This window comes from Manis pentadactyla, chromosome 13 (genome assembly GCF_030020395.1).
Source record: "Manis pentadactyla isolate mManPen7 chromosome 13, mManPen7.hap1, whole genome shotgun sequence".
NCBI classification, from domain to species: Eukaryota; Metazoa; Chordata; class Mammalia; order Pholidota; family Manidae; genus Manis; species Manis pentadactyla.
The window spans coordinates 24,234,961-24,260,540 of NC_080031.1; positions in this window are offsets into that span (position 1 = coordinate 24,234,961).

Sequence of the window (25,580 nt, forward strand, 5' to 3'; positions counted from 1 at the left end):
TGATTTTTCCTTTCTCATTTCTGATACTGTTGATTTGTGTTGACTCTCTTTTCCTCTTAATAAGTCTGGCTAGAGGCTTATCTATTTTGTTTATTTTCTCGAAGAACCAGCTCTTGGTTTCATTGATTTTTGCTATTGTTTTATTCTTCTCAATTTTATTTATTTCTTCTCTGATCTTTATTATGTCCCTCCTTCTGCTGACCTTAGGCCTCATTTGTTCTTCTTTTTCCAATTTTGATAGTTGTGACATTAGACCGTTCATTTGGGATTGCTCTTCCTTTTTTAAATATGCTTGGAGTGCTATATACTTTCCTCTTAAGACTGCTTTTGCTGCGTCCCACAGAAGTTGGGGCTTAGTGTTGTTGTTGTCATTTGTTTCCATATATTGCTGGATCTCCATTTTGATTTGGTCATTGATCCATTGATTATTTAGGAGCGTGTTGTTTAGCCTCCATGTGTTTGTGAGCCTTTTTGCTTTCTTTGAACAGTTTATTTCTAGTTTAATGCCTTTGTGGTCTGAAAAGTTGGTTGGTAGGATTTCAATCTTTTGGAATTTACTGAGGCTCTTTTTGTGTCCTAGTATGTGGTCTATTCTGGAGAATGTTCCATGTGCACTTGAGAAGAACGTGTATCCTGTTGCTTTTGGATGTAGAGTTCTGTAGATGTCTATTAGGTCCATCTGTTCTAGTGTGTTGTTCAGTGCCTCTGTGTCCTTACTTATTTTCTGTCTGGTGGATCTGTCCTTTGGAGTGAGTGGTGTGTTGAAGTCTCCTAGAATGAATGCATTGCATTCTATTTCCTCCTTTAGTTCTGTTAATATTTGTTTCAGGTATGTTGGTGCTCCTGTATTGGGTGCATATATATTTATAATGGTTATATCCTCTTGATGGACTGAGCCCTTTATCATTATGTAATGTCCTTCTTTGTCTTTTTTTACTTTCTTTATTTTGAAGTCTGTTTTGTCTGATACCAGAATTGCAACACCTGCTTTCTTCTCTCTGTTGTTTGCTTGAAATATCTTTTTCCATCCCTTGACTTTAAGTCTGTGCGCGTCTTTGGGTTTGAGGTGAGTCTCTTGTAAGCAGCATATGGATGGATCTTGCTTTTTTATCCATTCTATTACTCCGTGTCTTTTGATTGGTGCATTCAGTCCATTTACATTTAGGGTGATTATTGAAAGGTATGAATTTATTGCCATTGCAGGCTTTAAGTTTGTGGTTACCAAAGGTTTAGGGTTAGCTTCTTTACTGTCTTACTGTCTAACTTAACTCGCTTGTTGAGCTATTATAAACACAATCTGATGATTCTTTATTTCTCTCCCTTCTTATTCCTCCTCCTCCCTTCTTCATATGTTGGGTGTTTTGTTGTGTGCTCTTTTTAGGAGTGCTCCCATCTAGAGCAGTCCCTGTAGGATGCCCTGTAGAGGTGGTTTGTGGGAGGCAAATTCCCTCAACTTTTGCTTGTCTGGGAATTGTTTAATCCCTCCTTCATATTTAAATGATATTCGTGCTGGATACAGTAGTCTTGGTTCGAGGCCCTTCTGTTTCATTGCATTAAGTATATCATGCCATTCTCTTCTGGCCTGTAGGGTTTCTGTTGAGAAGTCTGATGATAGCCTGATGGGTTTTCCTTTGTAGGTAACCTTTTTTTTCTCTCTGGCTGCTTGTAATACTTTGTCCTTGTCTTTGATCTTTGCCATTTTAATTATTATGTGTCTTGGTGTTGCCCTCCTTGGATCCCTTGTCATGGGAGTTCTGTGTACCTCTGTGGTCTGAGAGGCCATTTCTTCCCCTAGTTTGGGGAAATTTTCAGCAATTATTTCTTCAAAGACATTTTCTATCCCCTTTTCTCTCTCTACTTCTTCTGGAATGCCTATGATTCTTAAATTATTTCTTTTATATTGATCACTCAGCTCTCTTAAAATTCTTTCATTCCTGGAGATCCTTTTATCTCTCTCTGCATCAGCTTCTCTGCGTTCCTGTTCTCTGTTTTCTAGTCCATTAATGGTCTCTTGCATCTCGTCCATTCTGTTTTGAAGTCCTTCCAGAGCTTGTTTTATTTCTGAATTCTCCTTCCTTAGTTCTTGCATATTTCTCTGCAAGTCCATCAGCATGGTTATGACTTTTGTTTTGAATTCTTTTTCAGGTAGACTGGCTAAATCTATCTCCCCAGATTCCTTCTCAGGGGAAGATGTAGCAGATGCCGAAGCTGTCTGGGTTAGTCTTGTCTGAATCATATTTTTTTGCCTTTTCATGTTGACAGGTGCTATTGACTGTCAGCTGGGAGGGCCAAAATTTTCACTTACTACTGGCCTTTCTTTACTGGGGCAACTGCGACCCCTAGTGGCTTGTGTTGGGTAATTGCGTGTAGAGTGGGTCTTTGTGTCTTGCCTTGCCGGAAGGGAGAAATTTCCCTTTCTGTGGGCGGAATTTGTCTCAGGCTGCTTCTCTGCTTTCGCAGCGCCCGGTGGGGTGATGGATGGGGGGGCTGCTTGACTGTTTGCCTCCGTGAGGGGTCTCAGAGCTGTTGCCCAGGGGGTTAGTGCACCCGGTTTTCCCTGTAATTTCCAGCTGCTGTACTGTGACCTGGGTTGTTTCCGTCAAGCTGTTAAGTCCCTGTCCCTTTAAGACTTTCAAAAAAGCCCCCGCTTTTCTTTGTCACAGGGGCATCAGCTTCAGCACCCGCTCTGAGGTCTACCCCCTGTTCTCCCAGTATCCAGGGCCCCCTGGGCATATACTGTGTCTGCGCTCTGGCCCGGATGGCTGGGGCTGGGTGTTCGGCAGTCCTGGGCTCCGTCTCCCTCCCGCTCTGCCTATTGTTCTCCCGCCGGGAGCTGGGGGGAGGGGCGCTCGCGTCCCGCAGGGCCGGGGCTTGTATCTTACCCCCTTCGCGAGGCGCTGGGTTCTCGCTGGTGTAGCTGCAGTCTGGCCACTGTCCTGCGTCTTCTGGTCTCTCTTTTAGGGCTAGTTGTGTTTGTTGTATTTTCAAAAGTATATATGTTTTTGGGAGGAGATTCCCACTGTCCTACTCACGCCGCCATGTTGGCTCCGCCTCTCCGATATAGCGAGATTTTTAAAGGTCATACTCAAACTGCAAATTCTTTTTCTGCCAACACCCCGAGTGCAAAATAAAATCCCTTCCAAGGAGGTGCTATATGTCAAGGAGGTACAGAACAAATCTGATTACATGGGCAGCAGAGGAGCCATTTTTGGAACAGGCTGGCAGAATTGATATTTTTCAGAAATACTTCTTTACAAGAAAGAACATCTTTATTTTTAAACTTTACTTGTATATGTGTAATAGAAAAAATTAAATGCTAGTAAGTAAATCTTTAGAAGTCACAAGATAGGATAAAAAGAGAATGAGGTAGGATAAGACAATAGAAGCATCTACTACCTTGGAACTAATAGGATCAGGCAGGGAAATACTCATGAAGCTGGATAAATTAATTTATGGTGACAAGGAAATAGAAACTATCATTGGAAACAAAATTCATAGTATTACAAATATGCATATTTCTACTTGGGTTTTAGGTGATTATTAAGTTAAGCATGGTTTATTCTATGGAGACAGGCTCAAGCATGCTCATTTACCCTTTTTATTGTTGCTTTTACATCATACTTGACTCCTTTCCTCAATCCAGTTAATCTCTATTAATTCTCTTTCCTAATTTTTCTATAAATTTACCCCTTTACTCTCAATGTTAATACCTTGGTTTACACCATTATGTTTCACTTTGTTTACTGTAGTAGCCTTTTAACTGGTCTTAAAACTCCAGATTTTTTTTTCTTATGAAGCTGATCCTTTCTACTGTATATAGAGTGCCAGGACTAAATGCAAATCTAATGTCAATTCTGTCTTTAGAATTGTTCAGTAACAGTCTATCATTTCAAGATAAAGTTCCACATTCTTTGTGTGACATGCAAGATGATTCACAAACTAGTTTCTGCTTTTTTTCCCCTTTTTTGCGCCACTAAACTTATTTAGAAGACACCACATCTCTCTTGCCTCATGTTTTTTGGCATATATTGTTTTCTGAAACTGAATTGGCTTTTAAGTGTTTCTATGCATGCCTAGACCTCTTCCATCTTTAAGATCCAGCTTGAGTAGCACCTCTTAAGTAAGTCTTCCAGTTGTAAGTGCTTCTAAAGCCAGCACTGCATTTAGTAAACTGTTATCATTTGTTTGCATGTCTCTCTCCATCCTAGACTTTGAGTTCAAGAAGCCATACTTTCCTGTTTTTATATTTCCATTATCTAACATAAGACCTGATATGCTACAGGTACTCAGTCATATTTGTTGATTGAATGAATATTTGTTCACAAATGAATGACAGAATTTTCACACAGATTAACTTATTTAAAATTTACAGGTCTGACGAGTTAAGCCTTCCATATTATTGTAATAACATTTCAATGTATATTGAAAGCTTTGATGAACATGAATTAAAAATGCATTCTTGCCTAGATGTGGAGCAACAAAAATTCTCATCCTTGACTGACAGGAATGCAAAATAGTACAACTACTTTAGAAAATACTTGGTAGTTTTGTAAAAGTGAAACATACATCCCATTCCTAGGTTTTTACCCAGAAAAATAAAAGCATGTGTTTACACAAAGATTTGTGAGCAAATGTTCATTCAAGTTTTGTTCATAATCTCAAAATACTGGAAACAGTTAAAAAGTCTATCGATCAGTGACTAAATACATTCATGCAATGGAATAATATTCAGCAATTAAAAAGAATGAACTCTTTACACATACAAAAACACAGGTGGATCTCAAAAACATTATACTAAGTGAAAATACAAAAGGCTTTATAACTTTGATTCCATTGATATGACATTTTGATAAAGACATAAGGACAGAAACCAGATCAAAGGTTGCCTGAGACTGTGGATGGGAGGATGGGACTGAGTACAAAAGAAGAGACCTTGGAGTGATGGTTACACAACTGGATATGTGTGTCAAAACTCACAAAACTGTACATCTAACAAGGATGAGTTTTACTATATATATATATAACTTATATCTCAATAAAAAATACCTTAATAAACCTAACTTTAAAAAGAAGAAAAAAAAAGAAGAAAAATGCATTTTTACATAATTTGCTCTTCTAATCCTAATAGCAAACCTCTCTTGTATATAAAGTAGGTATTGTCATTTCAATTTGCAAAAGACAAAATAGAGTTCAGCAAATTTAAGTAAACTTGTTCAAAGACACAGAACTAGGTGGGGGAAAAATTATGGATCCAAATCAGAGAGTTTTGGTGCCCAAAGAGTGGTTTCATTTTTTTTCTACTTCCTCTCCTTGCCTTCTATCCTCACTTCTCTGTCCCCATGTAACTTCAGTTAAGTGCATTTCACATTTAGAGGTCTATAAGACTCAGAAACTTCTAGAAATACCAAATGATCCTTTTTGAAGAGTACTAATAAGGCAACTATATTATGTAGCATTAAATGCAAGGCAGTATTTCCTGCTGTGATAATTTGGATTAGCTATTGTACCAAATCCTTTTTCAATGCCTTCAGAAAAACATAATTAAAATCTTAGAGTCAGATTTGGAAGAAATCATTGAATTGAATGACCTTTACAACAAACTAAACTTTCACATTTAGAATTAAAGATATGTTTTTTAAAAAATAAAAGCAAACAGGTTTCACCTGTTTTCTTTAATTGTGTAATTATTTTTGAACTTTAACCTTTAAAAAAATTGGTAATTGAACATAATCACTTAAAGGAAAATGAAGTTATATTGCATAAATACTGCTAGTGAAAACAATATGTATTTTGGGGTTAGAATACTTTCAAATATGCTTTCAGTTTCATAAATGGAAAACTCAGGTTCCTATTCCTTTACTTTACACGAACATCTTGAAGATTTTTCATAAGCTTTACAAAGAGATTTCCTTATTCTGATTTGGCCTTGGAAACCAGCAGTATTTTAAATACAATTATTTCATGGCTTTGAATTTTTAATTACTTTGAGGGATTTTATTTTATTGTTGCTGAAAATATAGCTGGATTTACAATCATGAGAAGAGCATGTATTTAGAGTGAAAGTATATTTAAATTCTGACCATGCCATCTACTGGTCCTATCATTGGACAATGCAGTTAATCTTTCTGAGATTGCATTTACTTACCCGTAAAATGAAATCCTAATATCTTCCCTCAATTATTCACCCATGAGAGTAAGTATTATTCCATGTAGAGGAAGTACCTTGATAACAAGAGCTATAGGCCTTTTCTACTACTATGTTCTTAGCACCGATGATGCCACTGGATTGTCACAAAGATCAAGTGAAATGTGCTTTGCAAATTCTTAAGTGATTTACCAATCTAAATTGTTCTTGTAATATTTATTTCCATTAGGTGGAGGATAGGGAAGAACCTATAAAGTTGAGGCACTATCAAGAGTGCTTGGTATTTGTAAAAGGACTTTCAACGTATAAAATGCTCATGATGCTTCTCTTCTATGAACATTCTTATATATGTCCTCTACACATGGGCAGACTATTACTATAAATTATAAACCAGGAATGTTATTTTTGCTGTGTCAAAGTGTAACTGGGTCCTAGAGTAAGTGTACCTTCATTGTACTTGATATTAACAAACTGGTCTTCAAAATCCTCACACCAGTTTATACTTCTACCATCATTATATAAGAATTTCCTTTATATAATCTTTTTATAATGCTTGATATTCTGATATTTTATTGTCATTCTTATGTTTATGAAGTGGCATCTCATTTATGCATTTATTCACTTAACAAAAATTAATTGAACACCTACCATGTGTCAAAATTCTTCTAGGTGATGGAGATAAAGTAGCTTATGAAACATCTTGATCTTTATGAAACTTGTATTCTAGTGAGGGGTGGGAATAGATGATAAATAAATGAAGAGATGTATAATATGAAGCCTGTTAAGAAGATTGTGACTATGGAATTGAAATGATATAGGGATAATCAGGCAAAACCACTCAAATATGAGCAGATACTTGTACAGATGCCCAAGTGAGGGTGCTCTGTCCATGTCCTCCGAGCACTTGCCACTTATGTCCATGTGAAGGTTTTCCTGTAGCAGTTGGGACTCTGCCTGTGGGTATTCTCCAGCTGCAGGAATGTGTGGTCTGCTTGTGGGTCATACCAGAAGTACCAGGGAGATGTCTGCAGACATAGCCTTCAGGTAATGATGGTTAGAGTAGGTGAATAACGAATGTCCCAGCTTCCTTATTCAACTGAGAGCCCCCCAGAGGGCTTGAACCCTACTTGCCAAATAACAATAATTTGCTCATTTAAACAGCTTGTATTATATTCTTCACTTTCTTGTTCAAGGAATTAGTCTACTGTTTTTCTTGGGGCCACTTCCCCTAAATAAACTACTTGCTCTGAAGTCTATGTTTTGGTGTTGGGAATCTGATATAATATAGGAATTAGCCATTTAGATACCTGAGAGAAGATAATTCCAACATATGCAAAGGCTCATTGTAGTTTTCCTGGTTACCAATTTTAATATAATCAAAAATTTCAACAAATTCTTTCCCTTTATGGTTTGTGATTTTTAAGCCTTGTTTGGAATTCTTTCCTATTCTGGCTTTATGAAGATATCCTTCTATTTAAAAATGTAGGTTTTTAATTTAGGTCTTTAATCCAATTGGAATTGTGTTTGACGTGTCATAGGTGATAAATTTCACATTGGTCCTCTGTGACCTATAGGTAAATGGTATTAAGAATTGCTCATTGAAAAGTCTATTCTTTCCTCATTTAACATTTGTCCCACTTACCATATATCATGTTTTCACATATATATATATATATAGGTCTGTTTCTGGGCTCTCTAATTTAGGGGTTGGCAAAATTTTCTGTTAAAGGGCTAGACAGTAAACATCATAGGCTTTTGTGTTCTATAATCCCTCTTGCAACTTTTCAACTAATCTGCTTAACAGAAAAACAGCTATAGTCAATATGTACATGAATCAGTATGACTGTTTCAAAAATATCTTTATTTACAAAAGTAGACAACAGGCCAGATTTTGCACATAGGCTGTAGTTTGTCAACCCTTGTTCTACTGTGTTCAATAAGTCTGTGTATCTATGCATTAATATCAAATTGCTTGAGTTATTATAGTTTTAAAAACAAATTTTTACATCTAGGCCTAGCCTTTCCTCACCTCATTTTGCTTTTTGTCTAAAATGACTTACTGTTCTCAGTTCATTACATTTCCATATAGATTTTTAAATCAGCCTAACAATTCTACAAGAATCTGATTGAATTTTGATTAAAGTGGTATTGAATAATTTGTGGTAATTTATATATCTACATATGTGTTGCATAGTAAATGACATATTTAGACACTATATCTTATTTTTTGGTAGTGTTTAGAAATGTCACTGATTTTTTATTCTTGATTGCACATCTAGCAAACTTTGTAAATTCTCTAACATTCATTATTTGTGTATAGATTCTTTTTTCTTTGTAGACAATCATATTGATATTAAAGATACTTGTGATTCATTATTACCCATCTTTGTATCTATTATTTGCTTTTCTATTATTTGCTTTTTGAATTCTTTAGCAAAAAAATACTTTTTTATTATTTCTTTGCTTTTTTTTGAGTGTAAACCAAATGCATTTAACTTCCATGTTAATATATGAACATACTACTAGCTTTGTGTTTTTTATCACATAAATGTATATATGTATTTTCTACTCTGAATCTCCATTTAACTATTAATATCATGTAAAGATATGTTAAACCTCAAAAGGAACAAGCCTTATATAATTTAGTCACACTTTAAGATAATTATCCCTAGAGTTTTCACAGAGAATTTCAGATTACACAGCCAGAATATTTACTTAAATTTTTTTTTTTTTGTAGATAATTATTATTATTTTTTTATTGAAGGGTAGTTGACACACAGTATTACATTACATTAGTTTCAGGTGTACAACATAGTGATTCAACATTTATATACATGACAATTCTAGGTACCAGCTATCACCATACCAAGCTGTTACAATATCTTGACTATATTCATTACATCCCGGTTACTTATTATTTTACCATTGGAAGTGTGTACTTTTTTTTTTTTTTTGAGGGCATCTCTCATATTTATTGATCAAATGGTTGTTAACAACAATAAAATTCTGTATAGGGGAGTCAATGCTCAATGCACAATCATTAATCCACCCCAAGCCTAATTTTCGTCAGTCTCCAATCTTCTGAGGCATAACAAACAAGTTCTTACATGGAGAACAAATTCTTACATAGTGAATAAGTTACATGGTGAACAGTACAAGGGCAGCCATCACTGAAACCTTCGGTTTTGCTCATGCATTATGAACTATAAACAGTCAGTTCAAATATGAATACTCATTTGATTTTTATACTTGATTTATATGTGGATACCACATTTCTCACTTTATTATTATTATTTTTAATAAAATGCTGAAGTGGTAGGTAGATACAAGATAAAGGTAGAAAACATAGTTTAGTGTTGTAAGAGAGCAAATGTAGATGATCAGGTGTGTGCCTGTAGACTATGTGTTAATCCAGGCTAGACAAGGGCAATAAAACATCCACGGATGAAGAAGATTTCTCTCAGAACGGGGGGGTGAGGTTCTAAGCCTCACCTCTGTTGATCCCCAATTTCTCACCTGATGACCCCCCTGCGACTGTGCCTGTCTTAGGTTGTTCCTCCCTTGAGGAATCTTACCCGTCTCTGGCTAGCCAGTCATCTTCCGGGGCCATACAGGGAAATGTAAAGTTGGTAAGTGAGAGAGAAGCCTTATTGTTTGAAATGGTTAGCTTTTTATTTCTTTGCATATTTATGCCCTGTAGCTTCTATGCCCAGCATTTGTCTTGAGGTATCTTTACCACTTGGAAGAATTATGATACTCGGTAAATTTTATATGAGGCACGAATTCTATTTAAGGGTTGTAATTAGGAAGGAAGAATAAAAGCTATAGAAGTAGCAGGCGGCAGAAAACATGGGAAGATTGATTATTTCTTTGACATATCTTCTTGTAGAGTAACTTCAGCATGTATAGGTTTTAAGCTACTACTTAAATTGTGCACACACATTAACATAATAGGAGTACAGTTATGTAACCAAAGCACACCTGTAATTACCAGCCATCTCCAGTGAAACCAAGAAAACCAGTTAGGCACCTTAGGCATTTGTGAAAACTTATCTATGATATGGTGGATATTGTTCAACTGAACTTGAACAGTCTGAGAGAAATCAGACAAATTAAAACAACCCATTCCTGGGGAATGTTCACATCCCTTATGTTCTTTTAACAGTAAATAGTCTGTAGTTGTAAGATTTTGGAGCGCTACAATTTGCACTTCTCCTAATTCTTGGTTGAGTTCCAACAGTATAGATCCAGTCAAATTTGTTGTTTTACTGTATGCACAGGCCAGCTTAGATATCTTCTTCCTCATTCCCATGGCAAGTCCAGGAACTGGTGGGATGAGTGCATCTACAGCTGTAGCAGTGCGTGGATCTTTGTTGGGGTTTTTTGATGATCATCTTCTGGCATGAGTCTTCCAGAGAGTGCTGCTGTTGGAAGTTATTTTTCATATCGTATCTTAGTTCATTTTCGGGGTAGCCCAATTAGGCTTTAATCCTCTGTATAAACACAAACAGACCCTTTGCCTACACTTTTATATGCCCTTTATACTCTCGTGTAGAACTCATTGGAGGTTACCACACAGGAACTGCACTTTTTTTTTTTTTTGGTATCACTAATCTACAATTACATGATGAATATTATGTTTACTAGGCTCTCCCCTATACCAGGTCCCCCCTATAAACCCCTTTACAGTCACTGTCCATCAGCATAGCAAAATGTTGTAGAATCACTACTTGTCTTCTCTGTGTTGTACAGCCCTCCCTTTTCTTCTACCCCCCATGCATGCTAATCTTAATACCCCCTTACTTCTCCCCCACTAATCCCTCCCTACCCACCCATCCTCCCCAGTCCCTTTCCCCTTGGTACCTGTTAGTGCATTCTTGAGTTCTGTGATTCTGCTGCTGTTTTGTTCCTTCAGTTTTTCCTTTGTTCTTATATTCCACAGATAAGTGAAATCATTTGGTATTTCTCTTTCTCCGCTTGGCTTGTTTCACTGAGCATAATACCCTCCAGCTCCATCCATGTTGCTGCAAATGGTTGGATTTGCCCTTTTCTTATGGCTGAGTAGTATTCCATTGTGTATATGTACCACTTCTTCTTTATCCATTCATGTATCGATGGACATTTAGGTTGCTCCCAATTCTTGGCTATTGTAAATAGTGCTGCGATAAACATAAGGGTGCACTGATCTTTCTCATACTTGATTGCTGCATTCTTAGGGTAAATTCCTAGGAGTGCAATTCCTGGGTCAAATGGTAGGTCTGTTTTGAGCATTTTGATGTACCTCCATACTGCTTTCCACAATGGTTGAACTAATTTACATTCCCACCAGCAGTGTAGGAGGGTTCCCCTTTCTCCACAGCCTCGCCAACATTTGTTGTTGTTTGTCTTTTGGATGGCAGCCATCCTTACTGGTGTGAGGTGATACCTCATTGTAGTTTTAATTTGCATTTCTCTGATAATTAGCAATGTGGAGCATCTTTTCATGTGTCTGTTGGCCGTCTGTATTTCTTTTTTGGAGAACTGTCTGTTCAGTTCCTCTGCCCATTTTTTAAATGGGTTATTTGTTTTTTGTTTGTTGAGGTGTGTGAGCTCTTTATATATTCTGGATGTCAAGCCTTTATCGGATGTGTCATTTTCAAATATATTCTCCCATACTGTAGGGTTCCTTTTTGTTCTATTGATGGTGTCTTTTGCTTACAGAAGCTTTTCAGCTTAATATAGTCCCACTTACTCATTTTTGCTGTTGTTTTCCTTGCCCGGGGAGATATGTTCAAGTATAGGTAACTCATGTTTATGTCTAAGAGGTTTTTGCCTATGTTTTCTTCCAAGAGTTTAATGGTTTCATGACTTACATTCAGGTCTTTGATCCATTTTGAGTTTACTTTTGTATATGGGGTTAGACAATGGTCCAGTTTCATTCTCCTACATGTAGATGTCCATTTTGCCAGCATCATCTGTTGAAGAGACTGTCATTTCGCCATTGTATGTCCATGGCTCCTTTATCAAATATTAATTGACCATATATGTCTGGGTTAATGTCTGGATTCTCTAGTCTGTTCCATTGGTCTGTGGCTCTGTTCTTGTGCCAGTACCAAATTGTCTTGATTACTATGGCTTTATAGTAGAGCTTTAAGTTGGGGAGTGAGATCCCCCCTACTTTATTCTTCAGTCTCAGGATTGCTTTAGCTATTCAGGGTCTTTGGTATTTCCATATGAATTTTTGAATTATTGTTCCAGTTCATTGAAGAATGTTGCTGGTAGTTTCATAGGGATTGCATCAAATCTGTATATTGCTTTGGGCAGGATGGCCATTTTGACGTTATTAATTCTTCCTAGCCATGAGTATGGGATGATTTTCCATTTGTTAGTGTCCCCTTTAATTTCTCTTAAGAGTGACTTGTTGTTTTCAGAGTATAAGTCTTTCACTTCCTTGGTTAGGTTTATTCCTAGGTATTTTATTTTTTTTGATGCAATTGTGAATGGAGTTTTTTTCCTGATTTCTCTTTCTGTTGGTTCATTGTTAGTTTATAGGAAAGCCACAGATTTCTGTGTGTTGATTTTGTATCCTGCAACCTTGCTGTATTCCAATATGAGTCCTAGTAGTTTTCGGGTGGAGTCTTAAGGGTTTTTTATGTACAGTATCATGTCATCTGCAAATAGTGACAGTTTGACTTCTTCTTTGCCATTCTGGATTCCTTGTATTTTTTTGTTTTGTCTGATTGCCGTGGCTAGGACCTCCAGTCCTATGTTAAATAACAGTGGAGAGAGTGGGCATCCCTGTCTAGTTCCCGATCTCAGAGGAAATGCTTTCAGCTTCTCGCTGTTCAATATAATGTTGGCTGTGGGTTTATCATAGATGGCCTTTATTATGTTGAGGTACTTGCCCTCTATTCCCATTTTGCTGAGAGTTTTTATCATGAATATATGTTGAACTTTGTCTAATGCTTTTTCAGCATCTATGGAGATGATCATGTGGTTTTTGTCTTTCTTTTTGTTGATGTGGTGGATGATGTTGATGGACTTTCGAATGTTGTACCATCCTTGCATCCTTGGGATGAATCCCACTTGGTCATGGTGTATGATCCTTTTGATGTATTTTTGAATTCGGTTTGCTAATATTTTGTTGAGTATTTTTGCATCTACGTTCATCAGGGATATTGGTTTGTAGTTTTCTTTTTGGTGGGGTCTTTGCCTGGTTTTGGTATTAGGGTGATGTTAGCTTCATAGAATGAGTTTGGGAGTATCCCCTCCTCCTCTAATTTTTGGAAACATCTAAGGAGAATGGGTATTATGTCTTCCCTGTATGTCTGATAAAATTCTGAGGTAAATCCATCTGGCCCGGGGGTTTTGTTCTTTGGTAGTTTTTTGATTACTGCTTCAATTTCGTTGCTGGTAATTGGTCTGTTTAGATTTTCTGTTTCTTTCTGGGTCAATCGGGAAGGTTATATTTTTCTAGGATGTTGTCCATTTCTCCTAGGTTTCCCAGCTTGTTAGCATATAGGTTTTCATAGTAGTCTCTAATAATTCTTTGTATTTCTGTGGCGTCCGTCGTGATTTTTCCTTTCTCATTTCTGATACTGTTGATTTGTGTTGACTCTCTTTTCTTCTTAATAAGTCTGGCTAGAGGCTTATCTATTTTGTTTATTTTCTCGAAGAACCAGCTCTTGGTTTCATTGATTTTTGTTATTGTTTTATTCTTCTCAATTTTATTTATTTCTTCTCTGATCTTTATTATGTCCCTCCTTCTGCTGACCTTAGGCCTCATTTGTTCTTTTTTTTCCAGTTTCGATAATTATGACATTAGATCATTCATTTGGGATTGTTCTCCTTTTTTAAAATATGCTTGGATTGCTATATACTTTCCTCTTAAGACTGCTTTTGCTGCGTCCCACAGAAGTTGGGCTTAGTGTTGTTGTTGTCATTTGTTTCCATATATTGCTGGATCTCCATTTTGATTTGGTCATTGATCCATTGATTATTTAGGAGCGTGTTGTTAAGCCTTCATGAGCTTGTGAGCCTCTTTGCTTTCTTTGTACAGTTTATTTCTAGTTTTATGCCTTTGTGGTCTGAGAAGTTGGTTGGTAGGATTCCAATCTTTTTTGAATTTTCTGAGGCTCTTTTTGTGACCTAGTATGTGGTCTATTCTGGAGAATGTTTCATGTGCACTTGAGAAGAATGTATATCCTGTTGCTTTTGGATGTAGAGTTCTATAGATGTCTATTAGGTCCATCTGTTCTACTGTGTTGTTCAGTGCTTCCGTGTCCTTACTTATTTCCTGTCCAGAGGATCTATCCTTTGGGGTGAGTGGTGTGTTGAAGTCTCCTAGAATGAAGGCATTGCAGTCTATTTCCCCCTTTAGTTCTGTTAGTATTTGTTTCACATATGCTGGTGCTCCTGTGTTGGGTGCATATATATTTAGAATGGTTATATCCTCTTATTGGACTGAGTCCTTTGTCATTATGTAGTGTACTTCTTTATCTCTTGTTACTTTTTTTGTTTTGAAGTCTGTTTTGTCTGATATTAGTACTGCAACCCCTGCTTTCTTTTCGCTGTTGTTTGCTTGAAATATGTTTTTCCATCCCTTGGCTTTTAGTCTCTACATGTCTTTGGGTTTGAGGTGAGTTTCTTGTAAGCAGCATATAGATGGGTCTTGCTTTTTTACCCATTCTATTACTCTATGTCTTTTGATTGGTGCATTCAGCCCTTTAACATTTAGGGTGACTATTGAAAGATATGTACTTATTGCCATTGCAGCCTTTAAATTCGTGGTTACCAAAGGTTCAAGGTTAGCCTCTTTAGTATCTTATTGACTAACTTAGCTCGCTTATTGAGCTGTTATATACACTGTCTGGAGATTCTTTTCTTCTCTCCCTTCTTATTCCTCCTCCTCGATTCTTCATATGTTGGGTGTTTTGTGCTGTGCTCTTTCTAGGAGTGCTCCCATCTAGAGCAGTCCCTGTAAGATGTCCTGTAGAGGTGGTTTGTGGTAAGCAAATTCCCTCAGCTTTTGTTTTTCTGGGAACTGTTTAATCCCACCATCATATTTAAATGATAGTCGTGCTGGATACAGTATCCTTGGTTGAAGGCCCTTCTGTTTCATTGCATTAAATGTATCATGCCATTCTCTTCTGGCATGTAGGGTTTCTGTTGAGAGGTCTGAAGTTAGCCTGATGGGTTTTCCTTTATAGGTGACCTTTTTCTCTCTAGCTGCCTTTGAAACTCTTTCCTTGTCCTTGATCTTTGCCATTTTAATTATTATGTGTTTTGGTGTTGTCCGCCTTGGATCCTTTCTGTTGGGGGTTCTGTGTATTTCCGTGGTCTGTTCATTTATTTCCTCCCCCAGTTTGGGGAAGTTTTCAGCAATTATTTCTTCTAAGATACTTTCCATCTCTTTTCCTCTCTCTTCTTCTTCTGGAACCCCTATAATATGGATATTGTCCTTTTGAATTGGTCACACAGTTCTCTTAACATTGTTTCATTCCTGGAGATCCTTTTATCTCTCTCTATGTCAGCTTCTATGCATTCATGTTCTCTGGTTTCAATTCCATCAATGGCCTCTTGCATCCTATCCATTCTGCTTATAAACCCTTCCAGAGTTTGCTTCATTTCTGTAATCTCCTTTCTGGCATCTGTGATCTCCCTCCAGACTTCATCCCATTTCTCTTTTGTATTTCTCTGCATCTCTGTCAGCATGTTTATGATTCTTATTTTGAATTCTTTGTCAGGAAGACTGGTTAGGTCTTTCTCCTTCTCTGGTGTTGTCTCTGCGATCTTTGCCGGCCTGTAGCTTTGCCTTTTCATGGTGATAGGAATAGTTTGCAGAGCTGGGACGAGTGATGGCTGGAAGAACTTCCCTTCTTGTTGGTTTTTGTGTCCCTCCTCTCCTGGGAGAACAGCGACCTCTAGTGGCTTGTGCTGGGCAGCTGTGCGCAAACAGGGTTTCTGCTTCCTTCCGGGCTGCTATGGAGTTTATTTCCGCTGTTGCTGTGGGCGTGGCCTGGCTCGGGCAGCTACTCCAAAATGGTGGAGTCGCGTTGGAGCAGGAGCGACTGGGAGGCTATTTATCTCCGTAAGGGGCCTCCCTGCTCCCTGCAGCCCAGGGGTTAGGGTGCCCAGAAATCCCCGGATTCCTTACCTCTGGATTAAGTGTCCCGCCCTGCCCCTTTAAGACTTCCAAAAAGCACCCGCCAAAACAAAACAACAACCACAAAAAAAAAAAGAAAAAAAAAATTAAATTAAAAAAAAATTTTTTTTTTTTAATTAAAAAAAAAAAGGTGGCCTCTCGTTTTTCTTTATTCTCCTGTGCCAGCCTCAGGCATCTGCTCACCTGTCTTGCTTCCCTGTTTTCCTAGTATTGGGGTCCCTATCCCTTTACGACTTCCAAAAAGCGCTCGCCAAAACAAAACAGCAAAGAAAAAAAAAAATTGGTCGCTCTCTTTTCTTATGTCCTCTTGCACCAGGCCTCCGGTGCCCGCTCACTGTTCTTGCTGCCCTGTTTTCCTAGTATCCAGGGCCCTGTACCTTGGCCCGGATGGCTGGGGCTGGGTGTTCGGCAGCCCTGCTCTCCGTCTCCCTCCCGCTCTCCCTATTCCTCTCCCACCGGGAGCTGGGGGGGAGGGGCGCTCGGCTCCCGCGGGGCCGGGGCTTGTATCTTACCCCCTTCGCGAGGCGCTGGGTTCTCTCAGGTGCGGATGTGGTCTGGATATTGTCCTGTGTCCTCTGGTCTTTATTCTAGGAAGGCTTGTCTTTGTTATATTTTCATAAATATATGTGGTTTTGGGAGGAGATTTCCGCTGCTCTACTCACGCTGCCATCTTCTGCCCCTTCTTTACTTAAACATTTATTAATTTTTCCATATTTTTATTGAGATGTAATAGATACATAACATTGTATAAATTTAAACATTGTATAAATTAAAAATGTACAACACCATGATTTGATATATGCCTATATTGTGAAATGATAACAATAAGTTTATTAATATCTATCATTCACAGTTAAATTTTTTTCCTTGTGATAAGAATTTTTAAGATCTACTTTCTTGGTAACTTCTAAATATACAATACAGTATTGATGAATGTAAAATATAGTATTGCTAAGTATAGTCATCATGTTGTACATTACAGCCCCAGAACTTATAACTGTAAGTTTGTACCTTTGGACCACTTTCACCCAATTCCCCCACTCCCACCTTCACCTCTGGCAACCTCCAATATAGACCAGTTAGGTAATCAAAGATCTCCTGATGAAGAAAATCACAGGATCAGATGGCTTCACTGGTGAATTTTACCAAATATTTAAGAAATATTAATGCCAATCCTTTGCAAACTCTTCCAAAAAATTGAAAATGAGGTAAGATTTCCAAACTTCTTTGACAAGACCAGCATTACCCTGATAATAAAGCCAGATATGGATCCTACAAGAAGAGAAAACCACCAGCCAATTTCCTTGATGAATATAGATGGCAAAATTCTCAACAAAAAACTAGCAAACTGAATTCAATAGTATGTTAAAAGGATCATACACTGATTAAATGGGATTCATCCCTGGAATACAAGAATGGTTCAACATACATAAATTAATAAATGTGATACATTGCTTTAATAGAATGAAAAAAAATCATACGGTCATCACAATAGATACAGAAGAAGCATTTGACAAAATCCCCTATTTCATGATAAAAACTCAACAAATTAGGCAGAGAAGGAAGGTACCTCAACAAATAGAAGCCATATATGACAAGCCTAAATACAACATCATACTCAGCAGCAAAAGGCTGAAAATTGTTCTTCTAATATCAGGAGTAAGACACATGTGTCCAGTCCCACCACTCCTATTTAACATACTTACTGGAAGTCCTATCCAGAGCAACCAAGGAAAAAAAAAAGAAAGGAAAGGCTTCCGAATTGGAAAGGAAGAAGTAAAATTGTCCCTATTTGCAGATGCCATGATTTTATATAAAAAAATCCTAAAGACATCATCAAAAATTGTTATATCTAAACAGTGAATTCAGTAAAGTTGTAGGATACAAAAGCAACATATAAAAATCAGTGGCATTCTATACACTAACAATCTGAAAAATCAAGAAAATCCCATTAACAACAGCATCAAAAACAGTAGAATATTTAGGAATATATTTAACCAAGGAGGTAAAATATTTCTACACTGAAAACTATCAATTTCTGAGAATTTTCAGATATTGATGAAAGAAATTGTAAGGGACCCAAATAAATGGAAATATATCCATGTTCATGGATTGAAAGAATTGTTATAAATGTAAACATACTACCCAAAGACATCTATAGATTCAAAGTAACCTCTATCAAGATTCCAGTAGTATTTTTTCAAAAGTAGTAAAAACAATCCTAAAATTTATAGGGATTCATGAAAGACCCCAATAGCCAGAGCTATCCTGAGAAAGAAGAACAAAGCTGGAGGCATCACACTTCCTGATTTCAAACTATATTACAAAGCTATTGAAATAAAAAAAGTTCAAGGTACTAGCATAAAAACAGACTCAGAGACCAATGGAACAGACTCAAGAGCCCAGAAATAAATCCATGCATGTACAGCTTTTATCAAACTAATATTTGGTAGGGGAGCCAAGAATATTCAGTTGAGAAAAGACAGTCTCTTCAACAAATGGTGTTGAGAGAATTGGATATTCATATGTAAAAGAATGAAACTAGACCACATCTTACACATCTGATAAAAATTAAGTTGAAATGGATTAAAGACTTTTGCAATTTGAATGTCTCTGATGAATGATTCTGAAGCCATCAAACGCTTAGAAGAAAACATAGGGTAAAAGCTCCTTGACATGGGTCTTGACAATGAATTTTTAGATATGACACCTAAGGTGCGAGCACCAAAATTGAAAATAAACGTGGGCTTACTTAAAACTAAAAATTACATTTTAATTTTTTTAATGCTCTGGTTAGTACCTTATGGACTAAGTTTAATAGAATTACTGATAACAACAATCCTTGCTCTTGATTTTTAAAATAGAGTCCAGGAATCAACATTTGATGATGTTTGCTGTAGGCTTTTCATAAATATACTTTATCAGGTTATAGAAATTCTCCCCTATTTCTAGTTCTTGTATTACTTCTGAAAATTACAATAGCTAGTCATTTTTGATGAATATTCTTGTGCATATATAAATGAAAAATCATATGGCTTTTGTCCTTCTGTCAGTTAAGGTGGTGCTTACGTTAAGTGTTTAATCTTTAGAGCTAGGTATATCTGGGTTATTGACCTGGTTCCTACTACTTGTATGTGATCTTGGGCAAGTTTCTTAGCCTCTCTGATATTGTTTTATCATCTATAAATTAGGGCTAAAATAAAAACTTTGCTGTACTATTGTACTGAATAAATTACAATGCATATAAAATCTCTCTTAGAAAATTGTAATTCAATAAACACTAGTTCACCTTGCCTTGTATTTTGTTGATGATGTTATAAAACCCTGAAGTGAAAAACTGTTTAAAGGTTTTTGGTGGGCTTAATGCTAAGCAAGTATTTACAATATTCTGTTTTGTTAGATAAATTCCAAAAGGAACTAAAAGAAAAACAAATAAATAAAAGCAACAAAGAGCATCTGTTATACCCCTGAGCCATAAAATGAAATTAATGAGGGTGCTACTGATACAAATGCATCATAGAATTGACAAAACAAAAGATTTCAAATAGAAAAAAATCTTGGAAGATGTTGCTATAATGAAAACTTAATTACTCTTCAAACATATTTGACACTGACATGTCATGCCCAATTAGAAAAACTCTGCAAAAGCTATACTACAGATGGATGGGTTAGTAGAAAAAGAACTCATTGCACTTTTCTGTGGGCCACCTTTATTTTCTCAACAGTGAACAATGAAAATTACAAAGCATTTTATTTTTTTATTGAAAATGAACTATAATTTTTATCCTTTTATATATTATTGAAAGAAGGCAGATTTTCAAGCATCACTTTCAATATTCAGGCCTTTTTCTTTAATCTTGTTGAAATGAGTAAGAATCATTAGAATGTCTTATCAATTGGTTAAGAAGTTTATTCTGCTTTTAGAGTGAGTATAATTTTAGGCAGACAGAGGAATTAGTTATCCTAATCCATAGCACATAATCCTGCCTATATAGAAAATGCTCTGTACACTCATTGTGCCTAAAATCCATGCTGCAAATTTGTATTGTTTTCATCATACTGAGAGTCCTAAGCTTAAAATAATTACTTAGCATGCATTATTGAGTTACTTACATAGTTTTTAAATCCACTTTCTGAGTTATTGCTTTGATAAATTAAAAAAATCACTGTTAAGGAACAAACCTTTTTTTTTTACATAAACACACTTACATTCAAATCACTTTCTCTCTTTGCCCAAATAAACCTTTGTGTTTAATTGTAATTAAGGGACTTTCAGGAAAGGCTGATTTGAATCCCGTGGTTCAGTTAATCAGTATTCTAGGTTTAAATTTTTCATTTCCTTTTTGGCTTCCCCTTCTTGTGTATGAAGTTTGTGCTCAGAGAGCAGGACTAGCTATCTATTTCTATAGAATACCAGGAAAGGAGGACAAAGAACATTCTTTGAAAATCATAACATGCTTTCTGCTTTTAGTTCTAAAAAAGAATGAATGTAGACACTATAAATATAAATAGAAAACATATGAGTCCATTTCCTTAGCTTCCCAAATAGCATATGCTTCTCATGCTTTGTAATTCTAAAGTAATTTAGATCAGATTCTTACATTTTATAAACTGTTGAATTGAATCTCTTTATACCACTGTCAATTATTTCATGTGGACAAATTTGCTTAATGCTCACATTTTTCATAACTGTGCTAAAGGCATCTGATTGTACTTTGTTGTCTTCAACTGTCAAAAAAAGCCAGAATGAGGCATCAGAAAGAAGACTGAATGGGTTTCCTTTCATTACCTCTGCAAGGGGCACATTTTTTAATTTGTATGATGGTTCTAACTATGGTAGAATTTTATGATAAGGAAAAATAAATTGTACCCTAAAGTAATATTACCATTTTGATGGATTATAAAGCATGTTAAAATTGGTCATTACAGATGATAATTCTTCATGGCTTCATACCCTGTTAGTATAATTTTTTTGTATTATAAAAAATAGAGATCAATTTAGTTGGTGCTATTAAATGACAATGCATTCAGCCTGCAGCATTTAAAATGACAGCAGTAGATATCAGAGCTAGTGCATTTGTACTCCTGTTGTTTAGAATGAAAACAAGTTTGCCTCCTATAGGTATAGACAGGTGAGAATGACAATGGGGTCTGAATCAGTACAGTACATTTGAGGCCTGAAGATCACTTGAATTCATATTTCACAGTAAAGAAAACTACTATTATTTCCAAATAAAAAAGGCAGACATTCTTTTAAAAATTGATTATATAATAATTGAAGTGTGAGGGTAAAATATGGCCACATACCAACAAAATCTTAGGGAACAAAAATGACTGTCTTCAACAGCAGTATAAAGCTTAGACTTTTGATAAAATGTTAATACTGTTTTTCTCACAGATTTCTCAACAATCTTCTAACACTTAAATATTTTTCCCAATATAAAACTCTTTGCCAGGAATTCCACTCCTAGGAATTTACCCTAAGAATGCAGTTTCCCAGTCTCAAAAAGACAGATGCACCCCTATGTTTATCCCAGCACTATTTACAATAGCCAAGAAATGGAAGCAACCTAAGTGTCCATCAGTAGATGAATGGATAAAGAAGATGTGGTACATATATACAATGGAACATTATTCAGCCATAAGAAGAAAACAAATCCTACCATTTGCAACAACATGGATGGAGCTAGAGGGTATTATGCTCAGTGAAATAAGCCAGGTGGAGAAAGACAAGTACTACATGATTTCACTCATTTGTGGAGCATAAGAACAAAGCAAAAACTGAAGGAACAAAACAGCAGCAGACTCACAGAACCCAAGACTAACAGTTGCCAAAGGGAAAGGGACTGGGGGTGGTGGGTGGGAAGGGAGGGAGAAGGGGAATAAAGGGCATTACGATTAGCACACATAACATTGGGGGGGCATGGGGAAGGCAGTATAGCACAGAGAAGACAAGTAGTGACTCTATAGCATCTTACTACACTGATGGACAGTGACTGTAATGGAGTATGTGGTGGGGACTTGATAATGGGGGGAAATCTAGTAACCACTATGTTGCTCATGTGATTGTATATTAATGATACCAAAAATAATTATATATATATAAACAAACATATGTATAAAAATAAATAAATAAATACAAAAACCCCTCTCCTTTTATTTAATTTTTCAAGTCTTTTTTAAATTGAAGTATAGTTGATATACAATATTACATTGGTTTCAAGTATACAACATAGTGATTTAAAAATTATCTGCATTATTAGGTGCTCACCACAACTAGTATAGTTATTATCTGTCAGCATGGAAAAAATGATTGACTATATTCTCTATTGTACTTTCATCGCTGTGATTAATTTTTATCACAATTGAGATTTTGTGCCTCTTTATACGTTCACCTACCCTCCCTAGCCCTTTCCCCATAGTAACCACCAGTCACTTCTCAGTGTCTATAAGTCTATGGCCATTTTATTCATTTTGTTTTGTTTTGTTTTTAGATTCTACATATAAGTGAAATATAGTATTTGTTTTTCTCTGCCTCGCCTATTTTACTTAGCATAATACCCTCTAGGTCCATGCATGTTGTCACAAATGGCAGGATTTCTTTTTTGTATAGCTGAATAATATTCCATTGTGTATATATAACACTTCTTCTTTATCCATTTATCTATTGATGGACACTTTGGTTAATTCCATATCTTGGCTATTATAAATAATGTGACAATAAATGTAGGGGTGCATATATCTTTTTGAATCAGAGATTTTGTTTTTTGGACAAATTCCTAGAAGTGCAGTTACTGGGTTGTATGATTTCTATTTTTAATTTTTTGAGGAACCTCCATACTGCTTTCCATAGTAGTTACATTAATTTACATTCCCACCAACAGTGTAGGAGGGTTCCCTTTTCTCCACAACCTCTCCAACACTTGTTATTTCTTGTCTTTTGGATAGTGGCCATTCTTACTGGTGTGAAATGATATCTCATTGTGGTTTTGATTTGCATTTCCCTGATGATTAGTGATGTGGACCATATTTCATGTGCCTGTATTTCTTCTTTGGAAAAATCTCTGTTCAGGTCCTCTGCCCACTTATTTATTTATTTTTGTGTTGAGTCATATGAGTTCTTTATATATTTTTGATATTGGTCCTGTGAATGAATGGTATCATTTGCAAATATATTCTCCCAAACCATATGTTCCTTTTTGTTTTGTTGATGGTTTCCTTTGATGTGTAGAAGCTTTCTTAGTTTGGTGTAGTCCCACTTGTTCATTTTTCATTTTGATTTCCTTGCCTGGGGAGACATATCCAGAAAAAAATTGTTCATGTCTATGTTCAAGAGATTTTTGCCTCTATTTTCTTCTAAGTGTTTTATGGTTTCATGTCTTATATTTAGGTTTCTAATCCATTTTGAGTTTGCTTTTGTGTATGGTGTTAGTAATCTAGTTTCATTGTCTTGCATGTAGTTACCTAGTTTTCTCAAGACCATTTATTGAAGACTGTTTTTCCATACCTCCATTAGAATGTCGATGATTTTTATTTTGAACTCCCTTTCAGGAAGAGTCACGAGGTCCATATCATTTAAATCTTTCTCAGGAGTTGTATTAATAATTCTGCTCTCAACTTGGTTCGTTTGGCGTTTCATGTGTGTATATGGTGCCCTCTATTGTCCAGAAGCTCTATTCTGGAGCTGCTCAGCCCCTGAAGCAATGTCGGGGTTCACAGGGGAGCAGTTCTAGTGCCTGGGCGGAGGAAAGAGCTGTTTCCCGCCTTCCGACTGCTGTGCCTTTCTCCACTGCCTGAACCAGTGGGCCAGTCACACAGGTATAAGTTTTTGTCTCAGAGCAGCCGGATATGGATCCCTGCTTTCCACAAGTGGCCAGAATCCCAGTCTCCCCAGGAACTCTGCCTGTATTAACTTTCCAGCCCGGTTGTCATGCAGTCTCCCCAGGAACTCCACCTGTCCCAGCTTTCCAACCCCATAATTAGAAGAGTATGATGAAAGCACCATGAAATGTAGGTGTGTGCTCCCAGCGCAGATCTCCGGAGCTGGGTATTCAGCCGTCCCAAGCCTTCCAGTCCCTCCCTGCTCCATTTCTCTTCCTCCTGCCAGTGATCTGGGGTGGGGGAGGTGTTTGGGTCCCGTGGAGCCACAGCTCTTGTACGTTACCCCGTTCGGTGAAGTCTGCTCTTTTCTCCAGGTGTGTGCAGTCTGATGCCGTCTTCTTTCCTGTTGCTCTCTCAGGATTAGTTGTGCCAACTATATTTTCTAATTGTATCCAGTTTTAGGAGGAAGCCTCTGTCTCTCCTCTCATGCCGCCATCTTTAATCCTTTTTTCCATATTTTGTATTCTTTGTGCATCCTGTAACTGACTTTTAGGGTAGTTGATTTCATTTTTCATTCTGTTTAGTAATTAATTGTTCTACTTTCTTTACTGTGGTTTTATTTCCTCTGGTAACAGCTATTCAACCTTAGGAACACTTCCATCTGTAGAAGTATCTCCAAAATACACTGTAGAGATGGTTCGTGGGAGGTAAATTCTCTCAGCTTTTGCTTATCTGGAAATTGTTTAATCCCTCCTTCAAATTTAAATGATAGTCTTGCTGGATATAGTTTGCTTCATTTGAGGCCCTTTTGTTTCATTGCATTAAATATATCATGGCACTCCCTTCTGGCCTGTAAGGTTTCTGCTGAGAAGTCTTATGATAGCCTGATGGGTTTTCCTTTGTGTGTGATCTTATTTCTCTGTCTGGTTGCTTTTAATATTCTGTCCTTGTCCTTGATCTTTTCCATTTTTATTGTTATATGTCTATGTCTTTGTTTTTTCTCCCCTGGGTCCCTTGTGTTGGGAAATCTGTGTACCTCCATGGTCTGAGGGTCTATCTTCTTCCCTATATTAGGGAAGTTTCCACCAATTATCTTCAAAGACACTTTCTATCCCTTTTTCTCTCTCTTTTTCTTCTGGTACCCCTATAATGCAAATATTGTTCCTTTTGGATTGGTTACACTATTCTCTCAATATTGTTTAATTCCTACTATCCTTTTTTCTCTCTCTGCCTAGCTTGTTTGTATTCCTCTTCTCTAATTTCTATTCCACTTACTATCTCCTCCACTATATCTAATCAGCTTTTAATTCCCTCCATTGTGTGTTTCATTTCTGATGTTGTATTCCATAATGATTGAATCTCCATCTGGAATTCTTCCCTGAGTTCTTGAATATTTTTCTGTACCTCCATGAGCATGTTTATGATTTGTATTTTGAAATCCGTTTCAGTAAGATTGATGAGTTCAGTTTC